At 42.4% G+C, this 20693-nt stretch overlaps 1 protein-coding gene across 2 annotated transcripts in view; it reads left to right on the forward strand.

Moving 5' to 3' along the window:
- Positions 1–20693, forward strand: part of MAML3 (mastermind like transcriptional coactivator 3) — a 234951-nt gene that overhangs the window by 52313 nt on the left and 161945 nt on the right. The gene's annotated exons all lie outside the window — the stretch shown is intronic.

Below are 20693 nucleotides of genomic sequence, written 5' to 3' on the forward strand. Positions count from 1 at the left end.
AATCAAGATAGTGACTCAGCAGGCCTTAGTCAGTGCAGATTATTGGAAAGATTATGTATCGTGTTCACAGCTCCATGTGAATAAATGGCTCCAGAGGTATCTGTATCCCAGAATTAGGCTGCTGGGTGTTTCAAGGCCACCACAGGCAGGTAGCTGGAAATACTTGCTCTGGGAGATTGTGAATGAAGGTCAGTCAGTGTTGATGAACAAATACAGTTAAAGTGGTGACAGCTGTGTTCTCTGCTAAGAAAGCTGCTGAGAATTTTAATTGTGGAAATGATACACAGATGCTCAATGCTGTTCTGAAGCCTGCAGAATTTAGGTGCTGTTCCTGGGCATGCTCCTGCTGGTGGCTCATTTTCTCTGCAGAAGTAGTTCATCGAGGGACCAATCCCTGTTCCCCCTTGCTCACTGACCTGGCAGATTTGGAACAAGGAAAATTGCAACAACCAAAGGTGGAGGGAAGGCTCTGGGAGTCTCTGCCCTGCAGGAAGGAGATTTTGAAAGTATGGGTGTCAGATGTGATGTAGCTCAGGTGGCCATTTACTTTCCTAGTCATGGAAGGGTTAGAGCTCCAGGACGTGGTTATGGAGTCTGCAAAAGGCTCTGCTCTGTGGCACAGGGAGGGAAGCTGTGCTGAGCACCCAGTGCTTCCTTGCCCAGCTCTCCTGGGCTCTGATTTGGTCGCTGCTGCCAGGCACCAGAGGGACATGTCAAGACATGATCTTGGGGCTGTGCATGTTCCCAAATACATGATCCCTTTCCAAATTGTCAGTGGGAGCTCTGGTACCCCAAGAGGGGTTGTTTGTTAATTAACTGTAAATGCTTTCCTATTTAGAAGCACTCCCGTGTAAGCTTAACAGCATCTGCTTCAGAAACCTTCCTCTTAATGTCTTCAGTGTTCTGGCTGGAAGAGTGTAAATCTGGGAATGTAAGAGGCCTTCTCTTTCTGGGTGATCATCATCTTGCTGTCTGGGTGTGGATGACTCTTCCACAATAGACAAGCCCCTCCTTGATTTGGTGGAAGAGACACCAATAAGTTGTGTTGGCCACTTACAGCCTCTCAGTGAGAGTTTAGTCTACATTTGGCCCAATAGCTTTTCCAAAATGCCTGCACATCTGAGTAACAGCAAGCAGGGTCCTGAAAAGCAACTTGGTGTCCTGCTATTCAGAAACAGTGACCAGAAACCCAGCTCCTTTCTGCAAGGGGAGATGTGTCCTGCCAGCACGTGGTCAAGATGTCCAAGGTGGTTACCCTTGGCTCCCCTTTCAGTATCCATCACTTGCCTGCAGTCTTGGCTTTACAGAGACCCTGTGGCTGGCAGAGCAGCCCAATGCACCCCTCAGCTGTACCTTTGCCCTTTTGCAGCATGAGCTCCATCCTTCTCAATGCAGCCACAATGTAAAACCAGGTCAAGTAGTGCTGTCCTAAGGCTGAGGCACATTAGTCCTGGATGCAACTCAAGCATGCTGAGTGAGTTTCCCTTGGAAATAAATTTGATCCTTAATAAGCAGGTGTTTATGAGCTGATAAAAATGATCTCAAAGGCCAAGAATCAGCCTCACAAGTGGAGAGAGCAGAAATGATCAGTGGCTGTTTCTCCCGCTGTTGCGAGTCAGAAATCAATCCGAGGGTTTAGTGAGAAGAGGGTTAAAACACTTGTAATTCAGTGCCTGCCACTTGGGAAGAATAATAAAGCCTGCATTTCTGTGTTGGTATGGGGCAAATGCTGCAGAAACAGGAATTTTATTATATAACTCTGCCTCCTACGTAAAGCTTTGGGGGGAAGGGGGGGAAGCTAGCAGGGCTGTGTGTCATTAAAATGACACAAAACACGCTGCCACAGAGTCCTGCGTGTGCTCAAGACTGTACGATGTGCACATATTCCCTGTGGCCTTGCTGCATCCATGGATTTCAGTTCACTCGGTGCACAGCTGGGAGGGAGGAGGCTGCCTGAGCAAAAGGTGCCATGCTTTCTGCCATGGAAATGGAGCATCAGAGTGTGGGAGGGGATGGTGTTGTTTGTTATTGTTTCACAAAAAATTTAATTAAACGATTGAAAGGGAAGGGAGGGACAATCCAACTCCTAACTCGGAAAATGCTGAGCTGGGCACACTGTCTCTTAAATCAGGGAGGCTTGGAAGCACTGCAAGGTCCATGAAGCCCTTCTGGATCATGTGTGGTTGTTTTGTGGTGGCCCCTTTGCCTTCTGTAGGAGTGCTGCTCACTGGTGCAAGCTGCATTCAGCTATTGTCAGGATGAGGTGGTCCACCCACGCTGAGAGACCAGGAATGGCACTTGGAGACTTGGGGAAAACAGAGGTCCTGGTTATTTTAATATTGGAGTAAAAAGGACCCTTTGTCTCAAAGCAACTGGATAAGCAACAAATCATATTAATGTCTCTTAGGATGAATTGAGCAGCACTTTTCCTGTTCTACAAGTGAAAACTCTGACATTGAATGATTGCAATTCTCTCCCAGAAATGGCAGGTCCATGGATTTTCTTTGAGCACATGCCTAGTGGTCTGTCTGATAAATTTATAAGTGTTTTCTGTTGTCTGCTGCTTCTTTAAGATCCGATGCACAAACTTAAGAGGAAGCGAGAAGATATTTCTGGTTTTTTGTATGTTGTCAGCAAGCTACCAATGCAGCCATAAAGAGCATTCTTCTATCTGATTTTTCAATTCTCTGTAAGCCAAAATTAAAGCATTCTTTCTGTTCTGAAGAGCTGACAGTTAAAGGGTTTAATTCAGAAAAGGATTTAAACCATCTGTGTTTAAATAGGCATTTAAACACTTCTTTGGATTGTATCCTAATAAGAATGCTTAGTTGAATGGGGCTGAAATAGAAAAATGGAAGGCAAGGTGTGTATTATATTAGTGAAACACCTGGGGATGCCTGGAAAGCAGTTTTGCTGCTTCCATTTCAGTTTTGCTCTATTTTGATTCCATTTTTGTTTGGAATTACAAAACAAATGTGAAAAAGTGGATTGGAGGGAGTCATGCAGACATAGTCCTAATGGCAAGAGCAGGGAGAGAAAGGAAAAAGGTGATGTAGATGATATAGCCAGGGTTGTTCTACAGAGAACAGAGGTGTGAATGAAAATCAACTACTTTTTTTTTTTTTTTTTTAATTACATACAAACCAAAGATCTAACTATTTTAATCTCATATGGTTGGAACTGGGAATGAAGAGCTGGGTCGTTAATATTTGGTTCCTCTAGGTGTCGAGTTGACTGTTGGCACCCTGTGGGGGATAATCACGTGTGACTTCTACCAGCACTGGGGGGAAAAAAAGACAGCTCAGAAATAATGGGTTAAATCTGACCCTTGTCAGTCCAAGCAGATTTAATGGGTTTGCACTACCCTAATGAGGAATGCAAAGGTTTAGATGTTGCTTGGTTACTGGGCCTACAGAGATTTTAGACAGCATGACATAACTTCTATATCCTCCAGGTATATTTTTATCACCAGAGTCATGATAACATATGTCATGCTGCCACTCTGCCACTGTAGATGAAACATTGCAGTTGGTGGTCTGTGTGCTGTGCTTCTGTGGAGCCTCCCTCTTTTTCCAGGGGATCATGGAATGGTTTGGGGTTGACAGGAACTTTTAAAGATCATCTCTTGCCTAGCATGGGCAGGGACACCTCTCACTGAACCTGGCTGCTCAAAGTCCCATCCAACCTGGCCTTGAACACTTACAGGGATGGGTCATCCACAGCTTCTGGGCAAACTGTGGCAGTGCCTCACCACCCTCACAGCTGTGTTGAAGCCCAGCTTTTTTTTTGCCATCTTTATGTTTAAGGATCTTTTCCTTTTTCTGAGTGTGTGCAAGGCCCCACAGATGAGCACATCAGAGCATCAGTACAAGGTGCAAGGTTTCCAGACTGCAGTACAGCTGCTCCCAAGGTGAAACCATAGCTGTGTCCCTCTGTTTCAGGAAATCTTTTCATTGCACATCCAGCAAGTCATAATTATTCATTTCAGTGACACAGCCGAGGCTTTGCTCCGATTAGCATTGCTGTGCCAGTGGAGCAGCACTGCTGGGTCTCTTTTGCCTGAACACAACAGTCAAGTGGTTCCAGTACTGCAAAGTCCTTGGTGTAGTGGCTGTAATGCAAGAGGCAGAGAAAAGCAAACTTCACAGTGGATCTGATCTGTGCTGAGCCGACAATAGCAGAGGTTGGAATCGATTGAAAATCATTGAGAGAGAACAAAAAGGCTGACTTAGTTTTAACCCCATTCTTCAAGTGCTCTCTCTGCCTGTCTTAGCATGCAAGATCCCAACAGCCCCACTAAGGTCAAGGAACAGGAGTGAATACAGCAGTTTTGTCTGCCTTATCTACAGAAAGCATTTCATGCCTGACCGACTTGGATGCACCATGAGTGAGTTACTTGATTATAAACCAAACGTATTAGAGGCAGAGATGTTCTATAAATCTCCCTGTAAGTCTGCAGCTAACTTTAAGAAGAGGTCAGCAAAATTCTTTAGCAGCCAAACAGTTTGCACAGCCTGTCCAAGTACAAGCTGCTTTTATGAAGTCTCTGCCTACACAAGGCAGGCACAGGAGCCCTGTTCCTTGTTCATAATGTTTGCTGAGCCTTTCTAATGTACTGTTAAACATTGAAATTAGCCTGCAGTATTTTAAAGTTGTTGTTAAAAAACTAGCATGGCTGGTATGATGTAAGTGGCTCGATAAAGCCAAGGAAATCCTGTGCAGAGGTGAAGTTCTGGTGCTGCTGAAGAAAGTGGCAGGCCTTGTGCTGACTGCAGTGAAAGGCAATTTTACAGTTTGCAGTGGTTAGCAAGCTGAGAGTCAGGCCTGGGCTTGTCATTGTTCCCCATTTCCTGTCACCTTCCCTGTGAGGAGACAGATGCAGTCTTGAGAGGAACAGGAGAAGGCTGAGGGTACGTGAAAATAGCTTTTAAATAGTCTGTGCAGTTACAGGAATATAACATGCAAAATACCTATGGCATGATTTCTACATTAAAATCATAACTTGTGATGTGTTACTAGCTATCAGAAGCTACATAACTATGCACAACAAACATCTCAAGTTACTCTTTGCTAAAGCTTATAATGCAGAACGAATTCTCTCCAAAGACCCTTGCAGATGGAAGGCTAGAGGAAAACAGTCAAGAAGATGCAGCTGAATAAGCCCCAAGCTGCAGTGTGTTTGCCATCAAACTTTACACAGTTCTAATTAAGTATACCTGTACTTTAAACAGGCCATGTTCTATTTTTCTGTCTGACATTGCTGTGCTTGTCCACACAACACAGTATTCCTGGGGTCAGCCCAGCACCATGACCTGTTCTCAAGCATTTGCTTTCCTTTTGGTGATTAATGAATTTGAGTGACTAGTTTTCCAAGTGATGGGCTTTCCCAACAGTGAACTTCTTCCCGTCCCCTGGATTATGAAACAAAATAAAAAATTAATGCACAAATATTAAGAGATATGGGAGGCTGGGTGGTTCTGTGTGTTTTGTAAGGCACCCTCTGCTCTGAGATGGTGTCCCACTATTTCCAGCAGTCATAGAGTTCAGAGATCTTCACTCAGTGTGGGGCAAGGTGACTCAGAAGTTATCTTCACACCCAGGACTGCCTGCTTTTTGTTGGTCTTTTGCTTGTGTGAGAATGTAAAGCGTGGAGGAGCCCATTTCTATTCCTTCTGCAATTTTCTGATGGCCAGAATGCAGCCAAACTCCTAAAGGATGATTGAGGGGACAGGGCAGATAAAAATCCCTGCAGACAGGATTATGACACATGATTCAAAGAAATCCACTGGGCTGAAAAAGGGGATTCAAGTTCAGTTTTCACAGACCAGAGATGCCAGTAAAGTTGAAAAGCAGATTCTGTTTTGCATTATCACCACCCACTTTTTCCAAAGATGTTCTACTTTTCCAAGCAGCCTCCCTATTGCTGTAGCTATAAATAAGTATATAACTGTATGTATGTGAGAGATTCAAGAATAAGCTTATATTTAACCTGAAAGGTTGTATATAACAGAACTGTATTAAAGATGATAAAAGCCTTATTGTTCTGTTCATGTTTTATGTCAGTGCAGCATGTATGTTCATGGGTATGTGTGCATACAGACAGATATTAACCTAGGTAGAAATACATGTGACAAAAAACCCCCAAGTCCTGATTCTTTACTCTATTTCTGTAGTTGGTGTAATTAACTTTCATGAGGCAAAGGGAGTAATTCTGTTATGAGGCAACAAGCCAAATAGGCAAAACCCTGTCTGTTTGCACACAAAGAGTAAAATTTAGATAAGTGTGTCATGTGGCAGAATGTGTAATTGCTAAGTTTGGTCATTTCAGGTTCACTTTAAGAATCTCATTTTCTAAACCTTGCCAAAGGATTTCTGATATTGGTTTCCTCTTGGTGTTTGGAAAGTAATCACATTTTGTCCTCCTAGCAAGCTTCATAGTGCTTTTTTTTATTAAGTAGAAAGTTTAGTTTTGATCATTGCTTAGAAGGACTGTGCTTTTGAGGACATGAGGAAATGTTGGTCAAGTTTATATAGAACAAGGAAAGCTACTGCTATGGTAGTTGGGAAATGCCTGGATAGTATGGATCACCTGCCAAGAAGAGCAGGAGTTTGGGATGCCCATCCTTTGCTTAGAGGAGGCTCTTTGGCACTTACTAGGGATGTTCCTAAATTCCTGATGGAGAAGCAGGTTCATGGTGTAAGCCCATAGAAGGCTGTAGCACCTGTAGTTCATTGTACTGGCAGTAAAGATCTCAACACAGAGGCTTTGGAGTGTAGATTCCTCCTTTCTCGTGTTCTCTGCAGGCTGTTAAGGAAACAAACTAAACCAACTAGAAGTTGGACAGTCACCCCTGCGAAATTTTTGGAGAACATTGTCATGGTTTAATACTGGCCAAATGCCAGACACCCACAAAAGCTGTTTGCTCACTCTCTTCTGCTGTAGTTGGGCAGAGGAGAGGGGGAAAAAATTAACAAAGGGTTGATGAGTTGAGGTAAGGATTGGGAAAAAACACTCTAGGGGCAGAACAGGTTCAAATTTAAAGGTATAAAATAAATTCGTTATTGACAGTCAGAGGAGGATAATGAGAAGTAAAATAAGCCTTTAAAACACCTTTACACCCCACCCCACCCCCCCTTTCCCACTTACAGCACAGGGAGACAGGATGTGAGGGTTTGGTCAGTTCATCACTTGAGACCTTTTTCCATTTATTCAGGGAGAGGAGTCTGTTCTCTGCTGCCCCACGGGCAAATTCTCCCCAAAACTGTTGTGGTGAGGGTCACTCATCCATGGGGTGCAGGACAGGCTGCTCTAGTGTGGAAGCAAGGGCTCTCTCTCTATCCCTGGAAGCTCCTCTGTCTCTCTCTCCGTTCCTGTCTCCCACTGGATCCCAGCTTTCTCTGCTCCTGCTCTGGTGTGAGCATTTTCCCATGGGCTGTGAGTGGATCTCTGCATCCCCCATGGATTTATTTCATGTATTACATGGGGACAGTTTGTTTCACCATGTCCCTCACTATGGCTCACAGAGGAATTTCCCCTCCAATACTTGGAGCACCTCCTTCCCCTCCTTTTTCTCCCACTGACCTTGATGCTGCCATTTTTTCCCTCTTGTGTCCTCTCTTCCTCCTCTTCTCTGACTAGAAGCAAACCTACTGCCTGTAGGTACCATTGCCAACAAGTTCCACCAATTCCAAGATTCCTGCAGGATCCCTGCAGGCCACCTCTGTGGCTCTCCCCTGCTACCAAAAACCAGGCTGTGCCAAATCAGCACAAACATCTCCCCCCACCCAGTCTTTGTTCAAAACTGCTCCAACCAGCCTGGCAGCCAAAGGTTCAGAGGGCTCTGCCAGGTCGAGTGGAGGGATTCAGATGTCCCCAAGCTGGCTGGCACGGAGCTGTGAGTGGATTTTCAGGGCAGCAGCCTTTGCTCTCCTGCCACATGGCACAGTGGTGGCTACTGAGAAGGGATTTTTCACATGGAGGATGCTTTTGCCTTTGAACATGGGGTTAGTTATTAGCACTGAGCTTAGGGGTCCTGTGCCTGGGGGAAATCCATGGCTTTGAAAGCTTCCTGGCCTCAGCTGAAGAGTTAAATGAGTGTGTGAGAGCCCTTAGGAAATAGCAAGTAACAAGTGTTAGTTTGTAGCTCCCTGGGAAAGTTGTAAGTTAATGAGCCTTTACCTCATATTTGCTACCGTATAGCAATGCACAATTACTTACTGTGCTCATCCAGGTCCTGCTCATTTGTTGTGCTTGTAAACTTGGCTACTTGTCTGTGAACTCAGACACTAGTACAAAGCCTGCCTTATTCTGTGTATCTTTTTTATTTTATTTTTTTTTACCAATTTGACACCTGTTTCTACTCAAATGTATATGGTTTTTAGGTTCCTGCAGGAATCTTTTAGTAAGATTTTATCTTAGTACAGACAAAATCTTTATCTGGATGTATTCAATATAGTATGGGTTGGCCATATTCAATGGAAATTATTATTTTTCTTAGATACACACTGAACCTCGAGGAAGAGTCTTATTATTTTTGGTTTGCCTAATGTTAGAGGTAGCAAATACTTTTTTTACTGGCATGAAAAATAGCTGGTTCCACTACTACTTAAGTGAAGGACTCACATTTTATGGGCAGTACTAGTGTTTCTGGAGCCTGAACAGCAAAGAGAGCAGTCTTAGTCCCTGGCTATTTGCACAACACTGGATTTTCCAAGAGCGTTTCTTTTTGTTAATGCTGTTTGCTTGTTCTTTTCAAATGATCAAGAATGGAGGTATTAGTGAATGAAATCCAGCACAGAATTCACCACCAGCCACTCAACAATGCGAGGAAGAGGAGCAGGGGAGAGAGGGTTCCTCCCAAGCATGCCAGGAGGGATCAGCTGAAGGGTGACAGGCTTTTAGTATTCTGCCTGAGTGTCAAGTCTGGAAATGGGATTACAAACCAGTGACAACTGTGATGGCTGCTATTATGTGGACACCTGTTCACCCAGTGCTGGACACAGGCTAATGCCCATATAGGATGTTGAGCAGTCACCAGATGGTGATGGCTTTGGGTTGTTATGCATTTTTTCTAGATTTGATCCAGCAATTCACACAAGATGCTCTTAGCTAGCAAAACAGTGCTAGAAAGGACACGTAGCTCTAAAAGGATTTCAAATAAAAAGGTTTGCAAATGAACCACAAAATCACTGTGTGGAATATATTTAGATTATTGCCACTGAGGTTTAACTATATGCCAAGGTCTAAAGTAGCCACTAAATAAATTATTCCATCATGCAGTCATTAATGTCATGGTGTTACTGCTGCTTTTGTTGGTGTGTTTTACAAGTTGCTTTTTTTAAAGTTCTAATGGTAATTACTTTTCTTGCCAAAAGCCTGAGTTAATTCCACTGGACAAAATTTAGACCCTGATGTGGACCCACCCAGGCAGGGTGGGTGGAGATGAGTTTGAGTGTGAAAAGACTTTTCTTCCAGTGTATGGCCTCCTGTTGTATGATGAGCTGTAGTGTCCAGGGATGTCCCAGGGTCCAAAGTGGGGAGAATGGAGGGGAGAAGAAGCCCCTCAAGTGGACTTGACTTAACAGAACTCCTTCAAAGTCACTGGAGCATGGCCTTGGTTGGTAGAAACTGCTCTGGCTTCATCAGCATTGTACACTGTTATCCTCAGAGATGTAAATCAGCATAAGCTCATTCTGGCCCTGAAAATGTTTCAGGTCACTGTGAAGTCCACAATGCTTATTAAATGGAGAGAAGGTGGTTTATAATACCCAAAACATACTCCCACTGATGTCTGCTCATAAATCTCTGCTGCTTAGGAATGATGCTCCTGTTATACCTCTCTGTACTTTAAATTGTTCCATTTGGTGCTCAGTTCACAGTCTCTTAATTTTGGCCATTTATTGCCCTCTCAGTCCCATTTCAGAATTTCTTTTGGGTTTCTTGTGGTTTTATTCTGGATTTGCTACTGCAATGTCTCTGTTCCTTGGTGTCATGTGATTAGCATATTAAGGTGAATATCTGTGGTGTTTCACTTCCAAACTGTCCTAAGGATTTGCTATACAGGGGAACTTCTTATATTTGTGCTTTCAAATATTTTTCACATCTTCTGTCTTATGGACTTCTCCCCCATAATTGTTGTGTTCTTCGTTTGGATTTCTTTGCATGTATATGACATCTTAAATTTTACATTACATCACTAGCTGTTTGCAGAAGGACATGTCAAACTTATGAAGAAAATATTGAGCTGTTGGAATATCACTTAGAAAATCCACACTGCAGCTATCCTTTATCTCAGTATCCCTGTTTTAGAGAAAGAGTCAACAGCTATACTTACATGGCTAAAGAGAATTACAAGCCTGCTAATTATCTTCTCTAGTGGGTCAGACTTTCCAAGAATCTGTTTATTACAATGAGAACTATCTCTCTCATCTCTCTCTTCAATATCTCTCTCTTTTTTTTTTCTTTCCCCTAGGAAAATATTTCAGAGGGTGTGCAAAATCTGCTTTAGTGTTTGAAGAGGAATAGGTTTTGAATTTTTAGGTGAAAAAATAGTTTGTGAATTCCTCCTTGGGGATTTATTAATGGAAGATTTAGCCTGTTTTGCTAAAATGGATCTATGAGTGTTGTCTGGATAGTTGTTCCTTTTCCTCCATTGTATTTCTGTTGGAAGGTGGAGTCCAGCCCCATTGATACTTGTAGTTTTCAGCTAGTGATTTATATACAAGGTGTTTGAGCCCATCTCTACTTTTTGTATCCCTAGTCTGTGTGGATTTCTTGTTTGTGTTATCTCCACTTGATAGTAAATGGCAGAGAGGAAGTTTTCCTCTTCAGTGACTATGATATTGTTTGGTGGTGTGGTGATTAATGTTCAGGTCATTTTTTGTAGTGTAGAATGTGGCTGTTCCTGCACGCTTTCCCATCGATCAGTTGCTTTAGATTTTTCCAGTTTCAATTACTGCTCAGTAATTTTAGACTTAGACTAGTGAAATACGTAATTGTAAATGTCTTTGGGTGCCCTAGTCAATCCTTTGCTTTCCAAACTTAAAAGGCTGACAATTGAATTGTTGCAGTGGTCACTGGAGTCACATTTTGAGCTTGAAGGAAGACACCGTGCTCATCTCCTTGTGAGACTTAAGTCCTTTGGCTGTCATTTGCAGGTGTTGTTTTGCTCCACGTGAAGTTGATTTGAGAGGCATTCCTTTCATCTTCTGTCCTATTGCTGTGGGTGTCAGAAGCCCAGGGCCACCCGGGGTACCTGCATCTCTGGCCGGATCTCCCTGATTGGTTTCTCACCAGGGTGGTCCAACCTCAGGTAGACAGAATTGTCTGTCAGGTAGCAGAGGATGTCACACTTGTCTAGCACCCTGATTTATTGTTTTGGTTCCCCTGAAGTACTTGGGCTGTTTCACATCCTGACTTTTATTATCTGAGGAATATTATCAGTGACAGATAATTTCTGTGTCATGGAGACACATTTCAATTCATGCTTTCTTGAGTTTGAGACTGGGTTATTTGATTCTATCTGCCTCCACCCTCTAACTCTTGTAAGCAGAATCTAAAAGCTGCAGGAAGGCTGCTGCCAAAAATCAGCTTTTCAGAACGGGAGAAGTCTTTAGTGTTCTGTGTTCAGTGGTGTGTCAGTTGTAAACTCTTCATGCTGATTTATAAAGCTTTGCATGGCCTTCGATTGTCTGATGAAACTCTCTTGATAACCACCCACCAGTGCTGCCTTCCTGACTGCCTGTGGGACTGGATTTCATTCTGCCACTCACAAAGCATTTCACCATTATTCTTCTGCCTTGTGAAATTCTCTTTCCGTGATAAGAGCTATCATTCCACTGAAGTTTTGTAAAAGAAGCCTGGTTTTTGGTGGAACTACCTGACACCAACAGCAAGATTCTCAGCTGGCATTCTGCTACCACTGATGCAAGCAACATAAAGCAGCAGCTTTACCAGATGGGTCATGATTGTTTAGAAATGCATTTTTATTGTAATTTTGTAAGACTTTTTTTAAAGAGACAATTAGTGATGCAGTCAGAAAAAAATTTAAGGCCAGGAGTTGACTGCTTGAGCTTTTCATTGTCATGCTGCTATTTATATATTGCTGTGTGATTGAGCAGTTATGTCAGCTGCCTCAGTTCTCATCTGTAGGAGGAAAGGGAGTGTGTATCCTTCTACATTCACTGCCCTAGACATGCTGTGAGAATTGGTCAAACAGTGAAATATTTTGGGCTGAGTAGGGTCTGGTGACTCCTCTGGGAAAGAAAGGTGTGACCCCATTGTAATGTAAGTTACTCGGGTAAAATGAGGCAGAGTAATTCTCCCACATGAAGAAGAGAATCCATTACAGAAGCCAAGAGGCAATGGTTTGGTGCCAGGTCATGTTTACTGAGGAGCCCTCATTGTATATAGGGTGTGCCAGTTTGCAAGGTCACATCGTGGTGTTTGGCTTTCTGGCTGTTTGTCTGTCAGCAAAACGCCATTGTTCTATTATTGCCTTAATTTCTGTTCTCTCAACCAGCATGGACATTTTAATAACAAACTCTCTCTCAAAGAGGATCTATATAAAATATAACTAAACCACCATTTTAGAAGCAGTGGGGAACTCCTTTGGCTACTAGGAATTCCAGATTATTCACATTAAGAAAACTTAGATACAAAAACTTTGCCATTTAGGCTACAAAACCAGGTGTGCTAAAATGAGTGGCATGATAAGGTGGGGGCTTAGAGTTTGTTTGTCACAGCAATTGTATTTGCAACATGGTAGGGACATGAATGGGACTAGGGATTGGGTGAAGAGTGATACCCCCACCACCACCCCTAAAAAAACCCCTCCCCAAACACAGCCAAAACTGAATTGCATGCAGAGAGCGAGGACATGTATTTTTGGTTATTGTTTTATTCTGTTGTCCTGAACTATTCCTCCATGGCTGCTCAGGTAGCTGCGTGTTGAGAGAGACATCCAGACCATTTCCAAAATGTTTTTCTCCTTTAGGCTTTTGCTTTTTCTCAGCATTTTTTCTGCTTTTCCTTCAATGTGTTGGAAGGAGCAAGTATATTTATGAAAATCAGAAAATACAGACAAACTCTTCCCTCTAAGTGCCATTAGTTTTTATTAACAAAAAAGAAAGTAGACAAAAAGGAGGTTTGCTTTTGGTTTTGTTTTTTTTTTTTCTAAAGAATTATATATTGTTTTCCTTAAGGTAAATTCCCTATTTTCCCTTAGCAAATGAGAATCTTTAACTCCACAGAGAAGAGTATTGATTTGTCTCCTACAAAAGTGAAATTGCTCAAGCATATAGGAAATGTGATGTTTGTTTAAAAAAATTGCTTAATTATTCCCTTTTTCCCTGCTTATACCAGTAACTTTAAGGTACAAATTAAAAGCTGGGCTGTTAACAGGCATTGCTCTTCTTCAGATCATGCCAATTCAGTGATGGGCATGCAACTCAGTCCCTCAAGTGAGAGCTTTTAAACTGTGTGTGTGTAATGTGGAAACTGTGGGACTTTGAGTAAGCTGTGAAAAATAGGTGTCCCTGCTCATGGCAGGGAGTTGGAGTGATGCCTCAAGTTTTTTAGCTTTTTTGTAGGTTTATAATATGCAGCTGTATAGTTTCCAGCACTTTCTTACCCTTTCTCACACTTTAGGACAGTGATTAACCCTTTCTCACACAGTATGCCACATTCTTGAAATTCTTTTTAATCTTATATTCAAGAAAAGAGTTTCTAATAGGGACATCTTATTTTGCACCAGCACTTGGGAGACATAACAAGATAACAAGAAATAGGGGAAAGAACCTCCTAGAGAGACTCCAAGGGGCAGGCCCAAGGGTGGATCACCATTCTCCTATTGGATGTACTTGCTAGATATATTAATGAATTAAATTAATAGAAATTTTGATAATCTGGTACCATGGGTGTGCATTTCTATATTTTGGTGCACCTTTAAAGGTGTGGTGCTTCCATTAAAGAACTGCTCTTTGTTATCACTTCTAATATTGTTTGGAAAGTTTCTTTCACTTCTAGGCAAGATGATCTTTAAGTTTCATTTGAACCCAAGTTATTCCATGATTCTGCACATTCAGTACCATACTTTTTGCAAGCTCAGAACAGGCTGCCTAGAGAGATGCTGGTCCCTCTTTACTTCCAGCTTTTCCTAAGCTCAGAGTTCAGCAATAAACAGGAGATGATGCCTTCAGAGCAGGACTCAGTCCCTGCTCTCTGCAGGGCTGTTGCCTGACAGCCCCCAGGACTTCAGTGCTGCATATGAGGAGGGCACTGGGTCTCTGACAAAAAAAGTTACTTTCAACTGCTTGATGCTGCAGAGAGATGGGAGAAGAGGAAAAAAGGCTTCAGTTTATTCACAGCTGGAGGATGCCAGTGCCACTGAGCTCAGAGCCCTGGTGTCACAGGTCTTTTTATTTTATTCTCCACTTAAAATGCCATGTGCAGAACTCATGAAAATGGGATGTTAGAAGCCAAAATATATTATTGGGTCTTGGGCTTTCATTTCAGTGTTCTGTATTGATATTGTAAACAGATTTCACATTCATGAGATAATAACAGAGACCATGAACTTCATTTAAAGTTTTCTTTTTTTTTCTTCATCCTCTTTTATTTTTTTTAAATTTTCTCCTTCTTTACACCAGACTGTTTCTTATAAGTACCAGTGGGCTACTCTCAATAGTCAACTTTTTCTACCTCTGCTCAGTTCCTATCACCCTGTGGATTTTTGTTGGCAAGGTGAAGTCCTTCTATGGAGGAAGTAATAGGAGAACTAGGCCTGCAACCCATGCTGTGAACCTGTTCCTTCAAAAATATAGGTTCCTCTTTAACAATTACATATATGTTTTGGACATATTGAATCTAGGGAAGTACCATTTCCTTTCCTTTATTACATGTCCATTGTATCGTTGAATATAAGGAAAATGTAATAGAATTGTCACACAAAAGAGGTGAAAAGGATAAAACAACACCCTTGGTTGCTTTTAAGCTCCTCATTCTGAGTAGAAAGAGAGTCCTGGTTGGGGTTTCTTTTTGAGCTGATCTGTTCAGAGCTGTTCAACTGCTGCATTTCAGTGGGCCGGATTTGCAAGATTATGTGTTCAAAGTTGGAAAGACGGGCAGTGATACACTCCACATGCAGATGGACTTAGATTTAGTTTAAAAATGAAAATTTTGGATTGACAAAAATGTAAAGCAGTTGGGAGAAAGAATAGGGTCAGTGACATTGGGTCTACAATTACTTTATTTGGGGATGGGTGGAGAAGAGGGAGACATACCTTACGTTTTACAAAATGATGCTTTCTCTGGAGGGTGCTCAGAGCTCTTCTTTAACAGTGGCAGAAAGGAAAATATCTGATGCCAATTGCATGGCAGGGTTGCAGAATGTATGCTCCCTGTGGAATGATCTGCATGAAATCTCCTCTGTTGCTCTGAACAGCAGCTTGAAATAATCAGTAATCTCTCAGCAAAAGCCCTCTGTGTTTCATAAAGGAACTAAGATCTGCAAAATATGTATTTTTTCCTGTCTTAACACCTTCCTCTGCTATTCCTTTCCCTGCTCTATAAGAAGCTGTTATCCAGAAGTAGCTGAGATACAAGCTCATGCTTCTGGAGGTTGAATGATGGTACAGACAGTGTCTAATTGCAGTTGTTTAAGTCTTGGTTTTTGCTAATAGATAGCAGGGGAAAAAGTAGATGAAGGTAAATTCATTTGTCCTTCCTACATAACCTTACCTCTGGCTTTCCTCCTTTCCCATCTTTTCCCTTCTAGCTCATCACATTTTGCATCTGTATTGTTTCAGGCACAGAATCCATGCTTTACAACTCGCATTAAATACCGGGCTTTATTGAGACTGTCTGTTGTTGCTGCTCGTCGTCTCTAATTAAGCTCCTATATTAAAAACGCAACGTGCTGAGCTCTCGAGCTGCTTTCAGTGGGATGCAGGGGCCCCAGCACCTGTTGCTGCCATCCCTGGAGGAGGCAGCACTGGTGCAGAGCAGCCCCCCTGCAAGCAGGGGCAGAGAACATCCTCTGAGCCATCCCTCTCTCTCCTCCTCCCTCTCACTGGAGCACACACACACACGTCGCCAGATAGTTTTGCTGTCTGCTGCTCCTGCTTTCTGTTGCTAAGTGAACAGCTCCAGCTCACACACAGAGCAGAGCCAATAGCATCCTGACCTCTGAAGGCTGCTAAAAGCTGAAGAAAGGGAATCTGACGGTGCCATCTTTTCTTTGCTCTCTTCTCGCCCCCCTCTCACAGGGAAGTGGGGAGGGCAGAGGGAGAATCCAGGGTGGTGGAGATAATTCATAATAGCCACTCATGTTCTGGTGATACATGCAGTAATACCTGAGGAAAGAATTAGAATATTATGCTCCTTTGTATTTATACAGAGGCAAACATGTTTTTCCTTGTGCTATGAGCTCCAAGCTGTGATTAGGAAATGAATTAATACTATGAAGTTATTTTGCTGTGCTCTTTGCAGCTGTTAATCTTCTACTAATCACTGGCACTGGAATACATTGTAAGGCTCATCTTTGCTTCAGCCAGAGAAACACTGAGCATTGCTTCAGCCTTCCTGTCACTAGTCATGACACATTTATCACCTTATAGCTATTGTTTCCCTGCTCTCCTTCAGGAATATTTGGGAAGAGGGAGTTGCTCAGCACACTGCAGACACTTGTGTGATGCCTGTAGTTCAAATAAGCACACAACCACATGGTGAGTAGCTATAGGAATTGGCCATTTTACAGTCTTATTTTGCTAAAAAGAAATTTGTTTGGGCTCCCCTCTCACAAATGCAGCACAGGATTTTTGTGATTCAAGTAGTAAAATAAAGCATATATTTAGTAGCTTAATGTTCAGTGGGAACCTAGTGTAGGTTGTCTTGTAATATGAAGTTTTTCCTGTTTAAAGATGTTTGCATCTTGAGCACAGTTTTTTAGGCACAATAAAGAAATGAGTGAATTTTGTCTGTAAGCCATCAGTGCCAGTGACAAAAAGTACTTGTGTTTGCCTTATGGCTGGATTGAGTCTGCTGCTGTTATGTGAGGAATACAGCACACACCTTGCCTCTAAGCAGCAGTGTGAATGATTTCAGTTAGTTCTGGATCTGGAAGGAAAAGACATAACCTTCTTTCTAAGTGTAAATGAAAGCAGCAGGTCCAATATTACTGTTTGCATGTCACAACCACCAGGTTTTCCCAGCTGCAAACCTCAAGGCAAATGGTGGGTAGATAAAAGTTATCTATGGAGAGACAGTGGTTAGTGGGATGAAATGCCCCTCAGAACTGGTGGTTGGACCTGATGAGCAGGGCAAATTTGTGAAACTCATATACTCCAATAAAGAAATCAGATTTTTTAAAGAAATATTTTACTCATAAGTGAAAATTGATCCACTTAAGCCACGCGATTGTTAACAGTTTATTTATGCCTCTGAGCAGCAGCAAAGGACTTCCTGTGATCATCTAAAAGCATCAGCACAGATGTCTGTCTTCCCCAGTTGCCACCAAAAGATGATGAGCAGTGAAGTCTGTACAGTATATTAGGATGTACCATATAACCCACACATTGCAAGGAATGCAATAAATCACATGGATTGAACCAAAAGGAGAGCTGCACTTTCCCTGTGGTGCTAGAGTGGCTCTGCTGCAACATTTCCTCCTGCAGTGGAGAACTGAGGACAAGGTGGTGTTTGGGGAAGATCCAGGGAAGGATCTGGGGCCAAGATTGTTCTGTGTGCTGGGGAAGAGCACCTGGAATTGGAATGAACCCGAGCAATGCCATAGTTTCACATAGGGTCAGCAGTGCTTCGCTGGGCATTCCTCAAAACAAAAGGTCGCTCTGCTTTTATATTCAGGTACCATGTAAGTCACTCGTGTCATTTGCTATGACATGTCACAGCTGCCACTGTGCCACCAGGCACAGGGACAATACCAGTCCTTCCAAGCCCACAGAACCCAGCTGTATGTGGCAATCTTCTTTAGTGCTTTGTGGAGCTAATCCTGTGCTTGCCTCCTTAGCCCGGCTGACGACTGTAAAAGAGTGATAGAACTTGGAGGAGCTTGCCACAGTCAATAATTTTGCATTGTACAATGAAATATAATGTTACAGTTGTCACTTTTAATTAACAGATGACACGTTGTCAATCTGCAATCAATTGAATTTAATTTTCAGTTTTGAACTCCTTTTGCATTATTACCGGATTAACTGTCCTTACATTAAAAAAAAAAATTGCATAAAAGCATGGAATTGTGCTTGACAAAAAAATTGTTCTGATCCATAGGTTTCAAGACAACTAAACAGCTCAGGGTGAAATCTCATTTGCGTGTCTGCTCTCAGAATCATCCTTCTTCCTTCATGCGAAGTCTCAGCAGATTGTGAAGGGTGTCACAGGTACCTGAGGCTGTAGTCAAGGTTGGGGGAGTCTTGTTCCATAAGGGGTCATTTTTCCTCGTGCAGCTTGGCAGCTGAGCTCAACTAGTCTATTTGCAGCCCTGGTCCTCTTCTGGCTGCTCCTGCCTGTTCCTTGCTGTGCCTGCCTGGATGGTGCTGCATGACCTGCTGCAGGGCAGGCACCTGGTACCTGCCACCTTCTGCAGATCTTGAAAAATTCTCTTGTACGAAATTCACTGCGTACAAATCTATTTGTCTGTCTCGGCTGTTGTGTTGAGTGGTGTTCCCAGTGTGCTTATTGCCATGGTATCTAAGCACTTCTTAATATTTCCATCTGAAATTTGCCACTTGTTTCAAGCTTAACAAAGCTCCAGTAAGAGGAAGGCCTGGACTGAGGAAGAAATGACACTTTGGAAGAGCAGTTAAAGAAGAAAAATACGTTTAAATTATCTTAGTTGTTACATTATTCCTTCCTTCTCCACGGAGGATTTGTACAAATGAAATTTTGGTATGCAAACTAAGGCTGACTTTTGTCAGTTCAATTTATCCTCTGAACCTGGAGATTATTGATTGCTCTGTCACTTCCCATAACTGCACCATTCACTAATCTCCTCTGCCTCTCCCCTCTTTTTCTGCCCCCACACAGCTCACTCAGGCTTTGTCTGTGTTAGGTAACCTTGCAATGTAAATAAATTGATGTATCAGTAGCTGCACCATTATAGACTTCTCTTACGAGCACCCTTCTGGCACAACAGGAAACTCAAATTGTTTATTTCTTTTGGCAATTAAATCCAATTAGGCTAATCTGGACCACAGCCTTGCAGTGTGCCCATTTAAAGGTTTTTCACTGGTGTAACTGGATCTATTCATGTGCCAGTATAGTTTTTTCTTTGTGTTGCACAGTAGCACAGATGTGGTTGCTCAGATGGTTTGGTTGGTCAGCTCAGGTTGGTGGCAGTGTTTTAGGGACAACTCAGGGCACAGTTCTGGGTGTGGTGATCCTCAAATGACCCCCTTGCTGGTGCACAGCCCAGCTGTGGGTACACACTTGCCCCTTGGCTTTATGTATTGATATGAAGGACTTGGGGGTGTGACCCCATTGAGGTCTGGGTGTACCTGTGCACGTGTTCACACAGAAAACACGCTGTGTACCAAAAATCTTTTTGGGAAGAACAAATATTGACTTGGCCTCGCTTTGCACGTTACATGGGTGGTTGTTTCTGACCTGCCAGGTTGGAAGTTAAGCCACTTTCCATAGAGGAATATCCTTGAGGTGAAAGTGGAGGAACAGGCTGACTTAGTTTTGCCTTCCTGATGTTCAAAACCACACTGTACAAAGGAGAATCTTATCATTCTGCAACTGCTGCTTCCTGATTGCTTGGATTTATATAATTCCTTTTGTCTGGAGAACTCCAAATGCTTTAGAAACTCTCCTTTTTTAGGATAGGAGCCGGTTCGGGAGAGTTAATTTCAAAATACAAAATAAGTGTATGTATTAGAATGTAATATAAAATCATCCGTGGCTCTTAAAATATTTAACAGCATAAAGTGGATCATTCCTCCCTGATTTTGCACAACTGTGTAGAATTCATATAGTGTCATACACTTGCTATTAATCATACAGATAGAACTGTCATCTTTGTGGGCTTCGCTGGAATTGCTAAGGTGCCCTCTGTAGAAGATACTGTGGCTAATGTTCTCATTACCAACTAATTGGCTAAAGAGAATTCTCTCACATTGCATTTAGTCTGATGGATATTTTCTATCACCTGATGGGTGGAATGGACAGCCAAACCAATTATCACAGCAAAGAGTGCTATATACCTGAAAATTTCAGGCAGAGACAAAAGACCCTTGTAAGATTATGTCTAGTCAGTGCCAGCTGAGGTTTTGTTACACTATTAAATAGGTTTGGGTTCTTTGGTACAAGCACAATTCAGAATAGCTTGAAGCTTCTGTAAACCAGGCAGCCCCTATGCTGATTTTGGGTTGTGGTGTTGGTGCTTTGACCTTAATTGTGTGTGGAAGGCTAAAAACAAATGGAGGCATCCTGAGGTGTTAACAGAGACTTCTGGAGACTTTATACCTGAATGAGCCTTGTGATTCAGAAGTGCTGGGCTATGTGCTATTTACATAGTAACCCTTAGACACAGGCATTATTCAAATTCTTTTTGTGCTTATTTTCCTTTCATGTAGCTTTAACAAATTTGAAGGAATGTTTGTGCAGTAATTGAGATGGAAAGTTGTTTGGTTCTTTTCTTTGTAGTTAACGCTTTAATTTTTGAGATCTTTGT

This window comes from Sturnus vulgaris, chromosome 4 (genome assembly GCF_052056855.1).
Source record: "Sturnus vulgaris isolate bStuVul1 chromosome 4, bStuVul1.hap1, whole genome shotgun sequence".
Classification (NCBI taxonomy): domain Eukaryota; kingdom Metazoa; phylum Chordata; class Aves; order Passeriformes; family Sturnidae; genus Sturnus; species Sturnus vulgaris.